This window comes from Orycteropus afer, unplaced genomic scaffold (genome assembly GCF_000298275.1).
Source record: "Orycteropus afer afer isolate SDZICR_OR568_19922 unplaced genomic scaffold, OryAfe1.0 scaffold00028, whole genome shotgun sequence".
In the NCBI taxonomy this organism is placed as follows: domain Eukaryota; kingdom Metazoa; phylum Chordata; class Mammalia; order Tubulidentata; family Orycteropodidae; genus Orycteropus; species Orycteropus afer.
This window is the reverse complement of record NW_006921615.1, coordinates 13,085,213-13,096,847: the sequence shown is the minus strand read 5'-3', so window position 1 is coordinate 13,096,847 and position 11,635 is coordinate 13,085,213.

Below are 11,635 nucleotides of genomic sequence, written 5' to 3'. Positions count from 1 at the left end.
TCCACGATTATCTTCTGTGTCTGTGTTAATTGGTTTCCCTTTTCTTTGTTGAAGAGGGTCTGTGCAATCCTTCTGCCTAGTCCGCCATCTTGCTGGAACCTCTCTAAAATGGGAATTCTTGATCTTTGAAAGTTCAACATAAATTTGAAGTTTTACAATATTCCATACATTGCAAGAACCTTTTGATATTAATTGTGTTAATCCTCTCTTGCTGTTTCTGCCTTGGTTTTTATATATTTTAGTTTTACATACGTTTTAAATCTCACAATATGGTAAAAGTATTTTATATCACTAATATTTGGTCATTTTACTTGCTTGTTTACATGATACGTCCTTCATTTCTCCAACTATCTCTGTGCTGCTTTGGTGATTTATTTACTTTTAACCTTACATGTTCCCTTTAGTGCACTATGCATTTAGGGTTTCCTTTAGTGGAGGTCTGGTGGTGACAAATTTTCTTATATTTGTCTATTTCATTTTCATTTATAGGAAGACACTTTTTCTAGATATATAATTCTAAATTGGCAATTACACATTTCCTCAACTCTAAAAATATGATTGCATTGTTTTCTGTCTTTCATTAATTTGGTTGAAAATAACTCTTCAATCTTATTTTTGATTGTTTGAGGTTAAAAAAAATAAAAACGAATGTACTCTTTTGTTACTTTCAGTTTTATCTTTTTGTTTGCTCTAGTTTTTAGTATATTGTGCCAAATTGTGATTTTTAAAATATATCCTGCTTGATGTATGCCAGCTTCCAAGATTATATCATAATGCCTTTTGTTGGTTTTTGCACATCCATCGCAATTGCCTCTTCAAGTGTTGTTCCATGCATTTTAACTCTCCTTTTCTTTCATGAAGATAGCTTGTTCATTTTTTTTCCGCCAAACCATGCTCCAGTATCTGTTATGCTTTTTCCTATTTTCATTTCTTTTCTTTAGTACTTTGTCATATCATGCTTCAATCTGGGTATTTTTTCCTTGAGCAACTTGGATTCTTCTGTTATTACTCCAACTGTTGGGTTAATACCAGGATTAATTTTTCAGTTACAGAATTTTTCATTTGCTTATTATCAATAGCCACTGCTCTTGATTCTGACTCATAGCAACTTTATAGTACAGAGAAGAGCTGCCCCATGGAGTTTCAAAGGCTATAAAGCTTTACAGAAATAGACTATCACATTATTCTCCTGAAGAGCGGCTAGTGGGTTTGAACTACCAACCTTTTGGTTACCAGCCAACTGCTTTAACTACTGCACTATCAAGGCTTTATTTTCAATAATTCATGAAATTCTCCATCTATCATTTGTGTTTTAAAACATATTAATGACTGTCATTTCCATGTATGAATCTGATAATTCTATTATCTGAGTTTTCTATGTGGTGGGTTTTTTTTTTTTTTTCTGTATTATCTCTTTTCATTCAAGTCTTGCCTTCTCTTATGCCTGGATATTTTTAATTGAATACCAGATATTTTATATTAAAATTTATAGTGACAGTGTAAAACTTTGGCTAACACCAATTTCTCCCAGAGAGGATTTACCCCTTTAGGCAGATTAAGTGAGTTAGATAAGCCAAATTAACTTAGTCTATAGGAGCTCTGGTAGCATAGTGCCTAAGGCACTTGACTGCTAACCAGAAGGCTGGTGGTTCAAACCCACCAGGTACTCCTCAGAAGGAAGGTTGGGCAATCTGCTTTCATAGTGATACTGCCTTGGCAACCCAAGGAGGGGTCACTATGAGTCGGGGTCGACTCGACAGCACATAACAACAACAACAACATTAGAGATCAAGATGACCCAAAAAAGGTTTCAGTTCTTCACAGAGCTGTTCACTTTCCAGTTCTCTTCTTATTCCTTGGATTCAGCACTTTTCAGTCCAAATGAGATGTTGTGTGTTAATGAGAGCTCCTCCCTCTTACTAGGCATTCAACCTCAATTTTTATCTCCTCGTAAATAAGGAATAAAAAGGAGAAAGGTTGAAGTTGTCAAGGATTTCATTTTATTTGTATCCACCATCAAAACCCATGGAAGCAGCAGTCAAGAAATCAAATGACCTGTTTCATTGGGCAAACATGTTGCAAAAGACCTCTTTAAAATATGAGAGAACAAGGATGTCGCTTTGAAGACTAAGATGTGCCTAACACAAGCCATAGTCTTTTCAGTAACCTCAAGAATAGTCCCTCAAAACCAAACCAAACTCTTTCCCGTGGAGTCGGATCCGACTCATAGAGACCCCTCCTTGGGTTTCAGAAGCGGTATCAATATGGAAATAGTTTGCCCAACCTTCTTTCCGAGGAGAGGCTGGTGGGTTTGAACAGCCAGCAGTCAAATGCCTTGGGCACTACTTAGGAGGGTGAAATTGGTCTCCTTTTGATGCCAGTTACAGAAATATACATGAAACTACTGAGTTTCTCTAATTTGATTTGTCATTCTTTATCTCCATTCTTTCAAAATTCAGAAATTGTATGACTTCACTAAAAACAGTTAATCAAATATAATCCAATATCTTGTTCTAGGTGACATAATGTGATTATTTTAAATATCGTCAGAATTTATTTCAGTACACGATATTCTTTTAATTTCTCAATCCAAATGACTTGAGTAACTCTTGACTACTCTTTCATTTACATCCTACATCTATTGTATCAAAAAGACTTTGGGATCTACTTTAAAATATATTCAAATGCTGACTAGTTTTTACTAATTAAACTATCACCCTGATCCTAGTCACTCTTATCTCTTGTCTAGATTTTTGTAGTAATCTCACCACTAGTTCCTTGTTTCTGTTCTTGGCTACTACGTCTACTCTCAAGATTGGAGCCAGAGTGATACTCTTAAAATTAAGTTATTAATGACTTTACTCAAAGCCCTGCATTGATTTCCCCTTTCATTTAGAGTAAAAGGCAACATTATTTTAATTTCCAGCAAAACTTTTCTCTTTGTGTACTCTTCCTCCTCCTTTACCTCTGGGAACTCATCTTTTATATGCTTTGGTTGTGTTGATTCCCCCAAAAATCCAGACATTCCCTGACCAAAGCTTTTGCACCCCCTGCTCTCCCTACCCCCGTGAAAGGTTTCCTTTAGATAGCTGCATCAGCTGCTTCCTCTGTCTTTTAAATCTTTGTTCAGCATCTCCTGCTCAAGGAGCCCATGTCCACCCTGTTCAAAATAGAAACTCACCTCCTCCATACACACATGCACATTTTTCTATTTCTCTTCTAAGATTTATTTTCTCTCTAGATATTATCACCTTCTAGTGTCTACAGAATGCTTGGTGCATCATAGGTGATCAATGACTACTTGTTTAATGAAGCATTGACTGTCCAGACAATGTGAATTTTGCTCCTCTAAACACTTACTAGGAGCTGTGGTAGCGTAGTGCCTAAGGCCTTTGACTGCTAACCAGAAGGCTGGAGGCTCAAACCCACCAGCCACTCCTCGAAAGGAGGGTTAGGCAGTCTACTTCCCAAGTGACACTGCCTGAAGAACCCAAGGAGGGGTTGTTATGAGTCGGATCTGACTCAACAGCAGTGAGTTTGTTTTTTTGGTTTGAACACTTACTATTGTTTCTGAATTTGTTTCTTGACGTTATCTTGGAGGGAAGATTATCTTTGCTTTAATCAAGACTGAACAATGCCTAGAAAAATTCTATCTTATCAAAAAAAAATTCTTTCTTCTATGAAATGTTTCCCAATAATAAATGTAATATCTATTTAGAATCTTGCTGGCATTTTGAAGTATAACCTCATGTTCCTTTATATATCAAATACAAAACATGCAAAGCCTGTAACAGAAGGTTAATCAAGTCTTGTATTGGGTTTTGATCATTTTTACTGAATCATTCAATCATTATGACTAAGGAAGTGTTGATAAAATATAACTTAGGTCCAGGAAAAGAGAACTTATTACTAAACATGAAAGTCAAGTATGGTGTTTGAAATGAAGGCCATTTTTTTTCAATGACTGAGTTTCTAGCAAAATGAATTCTTTGATTTAATAATAAATTTGTAACAAATTTCAAAATGTATTATTTATAATCATATTCTCATATTTTTATCATCAGTAAATTATACAATAAACATGCTTGATGGATAAACTCTACATTTTGTATGACATCACATATTCTCTCATTTCTTGTAGTAATGTTTGAAATCATGAGCTATGTATCTAGGTTTACGAGCCTAAAGTATAGCTTCTTATTTTATATTTTAATTCAATTATATGGAGATTCAAGATAATATCAAGTGTTTTTAGGAAACTATACATTTTTAAGGAGTTTTAGCAAAAAGATATGCAAAAACAAGTACCCAATTCAGTAGAAAACCCAGAGACATATCTGTAAATTAATGAAACTTAGCATAAACATTGATGGCATTAAAAAAATTAGCCACCAAAGTGTGGTTTATACTATTAATGTTGCTTGGAAAATAATCCATACATATGGAAAAATGCAAATATACATTGTTCTAATATATAGCTATATTAATCTATATTATTAATCTAAAACATACAATCTAAGCTGCACAAAAGAAACTGGCAAAAAATAAGGCTACAGGAATTGACAGAATACCCATGAAGATGTTTCAACAAACAGATACAGCACTGGAGGCACTTACTCATTTATGCCAAGAAATTTGGAAGACTTGCTACATAACCAACCAACTGGAAGAGATACATATGTATACCTATTCCAAAGAAAGCTGATCCTACCGAATATGGAAATTATTGAACAATATCATTGGTTTCACACACAAGTAAAATTTTGCTGAACATAACTCAAAAATGATTGCAGCAATATATTGACAAAGAATTCTGAGAAATTGAAGCTGGGTTCAGAAGAGGATGTAGAATTAGGGATATTATTACTAATGTCAGATGGATCTTAGCTGAAAGTAAAGAATACTAGAAAGATGTTTGACTATGCAAGGGCATTCAACTGTGTGGATCATAACAAAGTAGGGGCAACATTGTGAAGGACAAGCACTCCAGAACACTTAATTATGCTCATGAGGAACGAGTACATAGACTAAGAGGAAGTTATTCAAACAGAACAAGGGAATACAGCATGGTTTAAAATCAGGAAGGCTGTACATCAATGTTGTATCCTTTCACCATACTTATTCAATCTGTATGCTGAACAAATAATCTGAGAATGTGGACTATATGAAGAAGGACACAGTACCAGGATTAGAGTAAGACTAAGCCTGTGGTTTGCAGATGACACAATCTTTGCTTGCTGAAAGTGAAGATGATGCACTTATTGATGAAGAGCAAAGATTACAGTCTTCAGTATGCATTACACCCTGACATTAAGAAAACAAAAATCCTTACCACTGGACCAAATAAACGACATCACAATAAACGGAGAAAAGATTGAAGTTGTCAGGGATTTCATATTACTTGAATCCACTATCAACACCTATGAAAGTAGCAGTCGAGAAATCAGACATCATACTACACTGGGCCTATCTGCTTCTAAAGACGTCTTTAAAGTGTTAAGGAGCAAAAATGTCACTTAGAAGACTAAGGTGCACCTCATCCAAGGCATGGTATTTTCAATCACCTTATATGCATCTGAAAGCTGGGCAATGAATAAGGAAGACCAAAGAAGAGTCAATGCTTTTGAATTGTGGTACTGGCAAAGAATACTAAAAACAGCATGGACTGCCAGAAGAATAAACAAATCTGTTCTGGAGAAGTGCAGCTGGAGTGCTCCTTAGAAGAGAGAATGGCCAGACTTCATCTCACCTACCTTGGTCATGTTTTCAGAAGGGACTGTTCCCTAGAGAAGGATATATCATGCTTGGCAAAGTGGAGGGTCTGTGAGAAAAGGGGAAGACCCTCATTGAGATGGGTTAACACAGTGGCTGCACAATGGGTTCAGATATTTCAAGGATTGTGAGGCTGCCTCAGGACAGGGCATTGTTTCTTTCTGTTATATATAGGCTCACTGTGAGTCAGAGCTGATGTGATGGCACTTAAAAGTGACAATATATACAAAAATAAATTCCAAGTAGATTAAGAAGTTAACAATATAAAGCAAAAACAATTTCTTGAAAAATGTGGGAGAATATTTTTATTGTGCTGGGATAGTGAAAAAAATTTTATACAAGAAAAAAAGTAAAACTAATTCAATAAATATTTCCCAATTTGCATATATTAATTTTAAACTTTCCCATTGTTAATGTCACCATAAATGCAGTAACAAAATACTTACAATATAAGAGTATGAAATTGCAATCTAACAAAGCAATGGTATTCAAATTGTATAAAGAAATCCTATAAATATGCTTTTAAAAAAAGACCAAAAATCTAATTTTTTCATGAACAAAGGGTGTGAACAAGTAATTCAGAGAAGAAATCAAATGGCCAATATCTGAACATATACTTAAACTTAAAAAATATACAAATTAAAAAAAAGAATAAAATACTATATTACACCCATTTTATGTATAAATGCATGTATGTGTCTTTGTGTGTATCTGTGTGTGTTTCTGTCTCTGGGTGTGTATGTGTGATAAGGAAATGGATTGACTAACCATTTTGCGGATCAATATGACCACATTTAATATAGATGTTTTTTTTAAAAAATACAGGATTTAGAAGTTCTATTACCAGGTCTGTAGCCTGTAGAACTATTTGCACATGTACACAATGAAAAATGTGTTATAATGTTCACTGAGAAAAACTGTAACTGAGAAAAACTGCTGAAAAAAATCAATTTCTATCAATAGAAGGAAGAATAAATTGGATATAGTATTGTAATATAGTAGTTGAAATGAACTAAAAATGTATAGATGAAGTACCTATATACATCTTCGGGAGTATGAACAAAAGCAAGTAAATAAGGATCATAATTTATGTTGCATGATCTCCTTTGTGGCATGTATGCATACATATGAAGAAAAAGCATAAAAATACACATAAAAACTAGAAACATCACCTTCAATATAATGGTAATATTTGGAGAGATGAAATAGTATGGATAGCAGTCTTGAACTGGATATTTGATTTTGTAGGAAAAAATAAAATTAAAAAAGCTGCTGAAATAAATAAGGCAAGCTGGATGGTGTATGCTTGAGTGTGTGCTAGTATTTTGTACGTGACATTTTTCTATATTTTTAAACAAATTTCCTTAAAAAAATAGGCTAAAGAATTTATATATTCTTTTTCCTTTCATATATGATGAAGATAAAATTATCTCACCAGTTATTCTGAAACACAAAGTAAGAATCAGATAGGCCTTTATGTGGACTGCTTTAGAAGCAGATAGGCCCTTCATTAAATAAGCAATGCACTGCCATCAAGTCGGATCCAACTCAGAGCAACCCCTCCATGGGTTTCTGAGGCAGTGTCACTACAGAAGTAGATTGCCCAACCTTCCTTCTGAGGAGTGGCTGGTGGGTTTGAACTGTCAGCCTTCTGGTTAGCAGTCAAATGCCTTAGGCCCTGCGCCACCAGAGCTCCCTAGCAGTAGTCTAGTCAAATTATAAGAAATTCTACGACTCTGGTTGTCATCTAAGTAGCTCTTGTGGCACTGTAATTAAAACATCTGACTGCTAATCAAAAGTTCAATGATTCAGCCACTCTGCAGAAGAAAAATGAGACAGTCTGCTTATGTAAAGATTTACAGCTTTTAGAGCTTGCATGAAGATTTGCAGCGTAAAGACCCTACAACCCTATAGGGTCACTGTGAATAAAAGTCAAAATCCAATGGAAGGTAATGGTTGGTTGATTGGTTTGATTGGAAATCAGCTTGTTTTGTTTTTCCTGCTTAGGGGTGAAAAAAAATAATAATAATAACTACTAAATGCAGATCACATTTCATTTCTACTTTGGGATCAGTTCCCAGCTTAACAAGGTAACCTTTCTCTCATTAGGGAATAAACTCAAAGCAAGTCATAACTAAGGATTTTATTCAGAGAGAAATTGATAGCTGTGGCTTTCACATCTCCTTACACATATTTATTGGAAATAATTTTCTACTCATAATATTTTCAGTTAATGTATCTTTTTGGGCACTCAAAATGTATTCCTTTGCAAGAAATGAGGAAATATCATGCCACCTAAACTAGTTTAGAGATTTTACCTGTATCTTAGCAGAGAGGTTCAGTCAAGTATTTACATAATTGCTGAGTTGTTCTTTATGAGATTTTAAGATGTGTCTATGAAGTACGTTTGAGCTAATGTAATGCACATTAATAATAAAGAGCATTCCAAAAAAGCCCAAACCCAGTGCCATGGAGTAGAGTCCAACTCGTAGAGTCAAGTCCAACTCGTAGCAACCCTTTAGTACAGAGTAAAACGACCTCTTAGGGTTTCCAAAGTTGTAACTCTTTATGGAAGCAGACGCCTCCTCTTTCCCACATAGAGTGTCTACTGGGTTCAAATCTTTGACCTTTCGGTCAGCAGCCAAATGCCTTATCCACTCTGCCACTAGAGTTTCTTATAAAGAGCATTAAAGAAGGTTAGACCATCTAGCACAATACTTTCATGTTTTTAAGTGAGGGATCTAAAATTTAAAACTGTGAAGTCATAGATTTTAAAAAATGCCATGACAAAATTTAGAGTTAACTTGGAAAAGATCTTATTCTCTTCTAGTTTAACCTCTTTGCTACATAATTGCTTTGTTTAATAAGTCCAGATATTTTGAACTTCTTATATCCTTTATTCTTTGTCACTTCACTTACTTCAACATTCCCCAAATTTAAGATTTTATACTTCTTTATCCAATTACCTTTGGAATCCTACTATGTCCATACAGAGAGAACTGTAGTTGCTATGAGAACATTCACAAAATCTCTCTTTAATCTTTAAAAAAAAAATTCTTCACTCTGTCTTTTCATTTTTCATTCCCAAGAGAGAGATCTCATTACAATATGAAAAGACGCATCTCAAGCACAGTAAAAGTGGGACTGAATACATGCATTGATGCACATATGAAGTATACTTGCTTTTGGTTTTCACGGATGAGATAGTCAATACTTCTAGAGATTTTGTAATAGAATATTCCAATAACAGAATGTTATAATATTCTCTTCTTGGGTGCAAATTACACCTTTTCTTTTAGCCACTCTCTGCTGTTCCTGATTCATTACCATAGTATGTCCACAGCCTTTTTTTTTTTTTTTTTTTGAAGCCTCTCTTCTGTATAGTGTGGGCCCTTTCCCCTCACATTTGCCACAAAGCTGAGCAAAGTGAATAGCCAATTTCTAGGTGAGTCACATGTTTACCTTTATGCTAAAACATTGTTCTATAAAGGCTTAAATTAATGCAGCTACTTCTGCTACCTATTTTGGGATAACCAAAATGTATCAGCGTATTTGTGATACCTTTATCTTGATTCTCTTCCGCTCTCCCTTATAGAAGTTATTAGACTATAAATAAGTACCTAAGGCTTAGATATAGATTAAAAGTTATTTTTCTGTGCAAAGCTTTAATATGACTTTTCTTTCCTGACATTTTGGGCCTAAAATCATATATATTTATTTTTTGTACTAATGATGTTTAGAGTTTTTAACATGTTACTTCTTTTCAATATTATTAGTATAAATCTTGCCTTTGAATGAACATTCTTTCAGAATTTCATATGCACATGGATACACATGTGTGCCCTGGGGCAATAGTACAGTGGCGGAAAATAGGCCAATAGTTACTGAGATCTGCAGAACTTCCATCTTCTAAAAACTAGGGCAGACAATCCATTCTAACACCAAAGATACCTATACCTGTGTGTCCTGCTTATAACAGCCACAGTAAATTATGTAGGTGAATTTTTTTTACTCCACTGTTACAGGAGATAGGAAAAATGCTATTGCTGAAATGTTAAGAGCTATTAAACTATCCAGTGAACAGAACAAATTTATAAACTCCTTGTATGTAGAAGCAAGGAAGACAAAGGAAAAAGTATTGATTTCATAATAGAATACATTACATGATTAAATTTCAAACTTCTAAAATAAATGATCCATGTAATGGTGACTTTGCATCATCAGGGGGAAGAGAATGTGTGGAATAGAAGTTGAATATAAGGTAAATAGAAGGTAGTTGTGGTATAAGGAGTATCACTGAGCATCAGTAACCATAGGTTTAAATCTTGGTGCTGTTACTTATTATTCGCTTAACTTACTAGTTCTCTGACTTGGGGAGAATTACCTATTTTCTCTGATTATTATTTTCACTATCTACACAATGAAGATAATGTCTACTCTATAAGATGGCCAGATTAAATGATATCCTGCAAGTATTCACCGCTGTGGAGTCATTTCCCATCATAGTGACCCTTTTTTGGGCTTCTGAGGCAATATGTCTATGGAAGTAGATTGCCCAGTCTTCCTTCTGAGGAGTGGCTGGTGGAGTTGAACTGCCAGCCTTCTGGTTAGCAGTCAAATGCCTTAGGCAATCTGCTATCCTAAAATATCTCAAAAATAGTAAGTCCTACAATTTATATTGAGAGATTTCAACAAGGAGGAGCCCTTATTTTATTAATAGATACAAAAACTTCCCTATCTCTGGCATCAAACTTCTAAATTATACAAATTTACACATGAAAAATTATAATTTTTAAGTGGGATTTTTATTTTTCCATGCTTCCTTGTATTAACTGTTGTGTGCCCTCAAATTGATCCTGACTCATAGCGACCCTCAAGGTCTTTTGTGCCAGAGCTAACGTCATACCCTGCCTCTGGAGAAACATAGCATAATTTTAAAAAAAACTTTCAAATAAATATTTAAATCCATATTAGGAATAATTATTTGAAATCCAAAATACTTTTCATTGACAAACATCACATATTTGACAGAGAAAAAAAAAAACTTGGGGGCTTCTAAACTGTTTGTTCAACACCAAGAACCAAACCTGGGTGATTTGGTGCATGACTTATTATAAAACCATTCAGAAGGAAACAATAATTATTAATGCAGCCTTTTATGTGAAGTGTTATTTATAGTTAAACTTCCATAGTGCTTTCTGTTTTCCAGGTACCTTGCTAAGGCTTTACATACATTCACTTACCTAGTCCCACAGAAACCTATGAGGAAGGGGTCTTTGTCTCCCCAGATTACAGATGAAAAGAGTTCAGTAATTTGCCTGAAATCACAGGTTGGTAAGGAGAAGATTTTAAACTAAGTGTGATTCTATAGCCTTAATCACTATACTTGAACAGAACAATATTTTTGGCTCCAGAGTGATAAGAGTTCCACCAAGAGTGCAGAAAAAAGGACCAAAATGTACATATAGGGCTGGTTTAAACAGGTACCTGGAAAGTGGTTTAGTCATCTCCATCAACTTTAGGATGAAGAGATGCCACTAGTAAGATAGGAACACTAAGAACAAATTGAATGAGTGTGGAGAGATCACAGAGTTGTAGGGGCAGTCCTCCCATTGCCACTAGAAATCACACTGAGACATACAGAAGGAAGACACCATATAAAAATGCAGGCAAAAATTGCAGAAGGCAAGAACTCCAAGGTTATTCCACATGAGGTGTAACAATGAGGGGCTGAATAAGGTGTAGACAGTATGGCTTAAAAGTAATCTTGTGGAGTTGGGGAGAGGCGGGGCAAGATGGCGGACTAGGCAGAAGGATTGCACAGACCCTCTTCAACAAAGAAAAGGGAAACCAATAAATACAG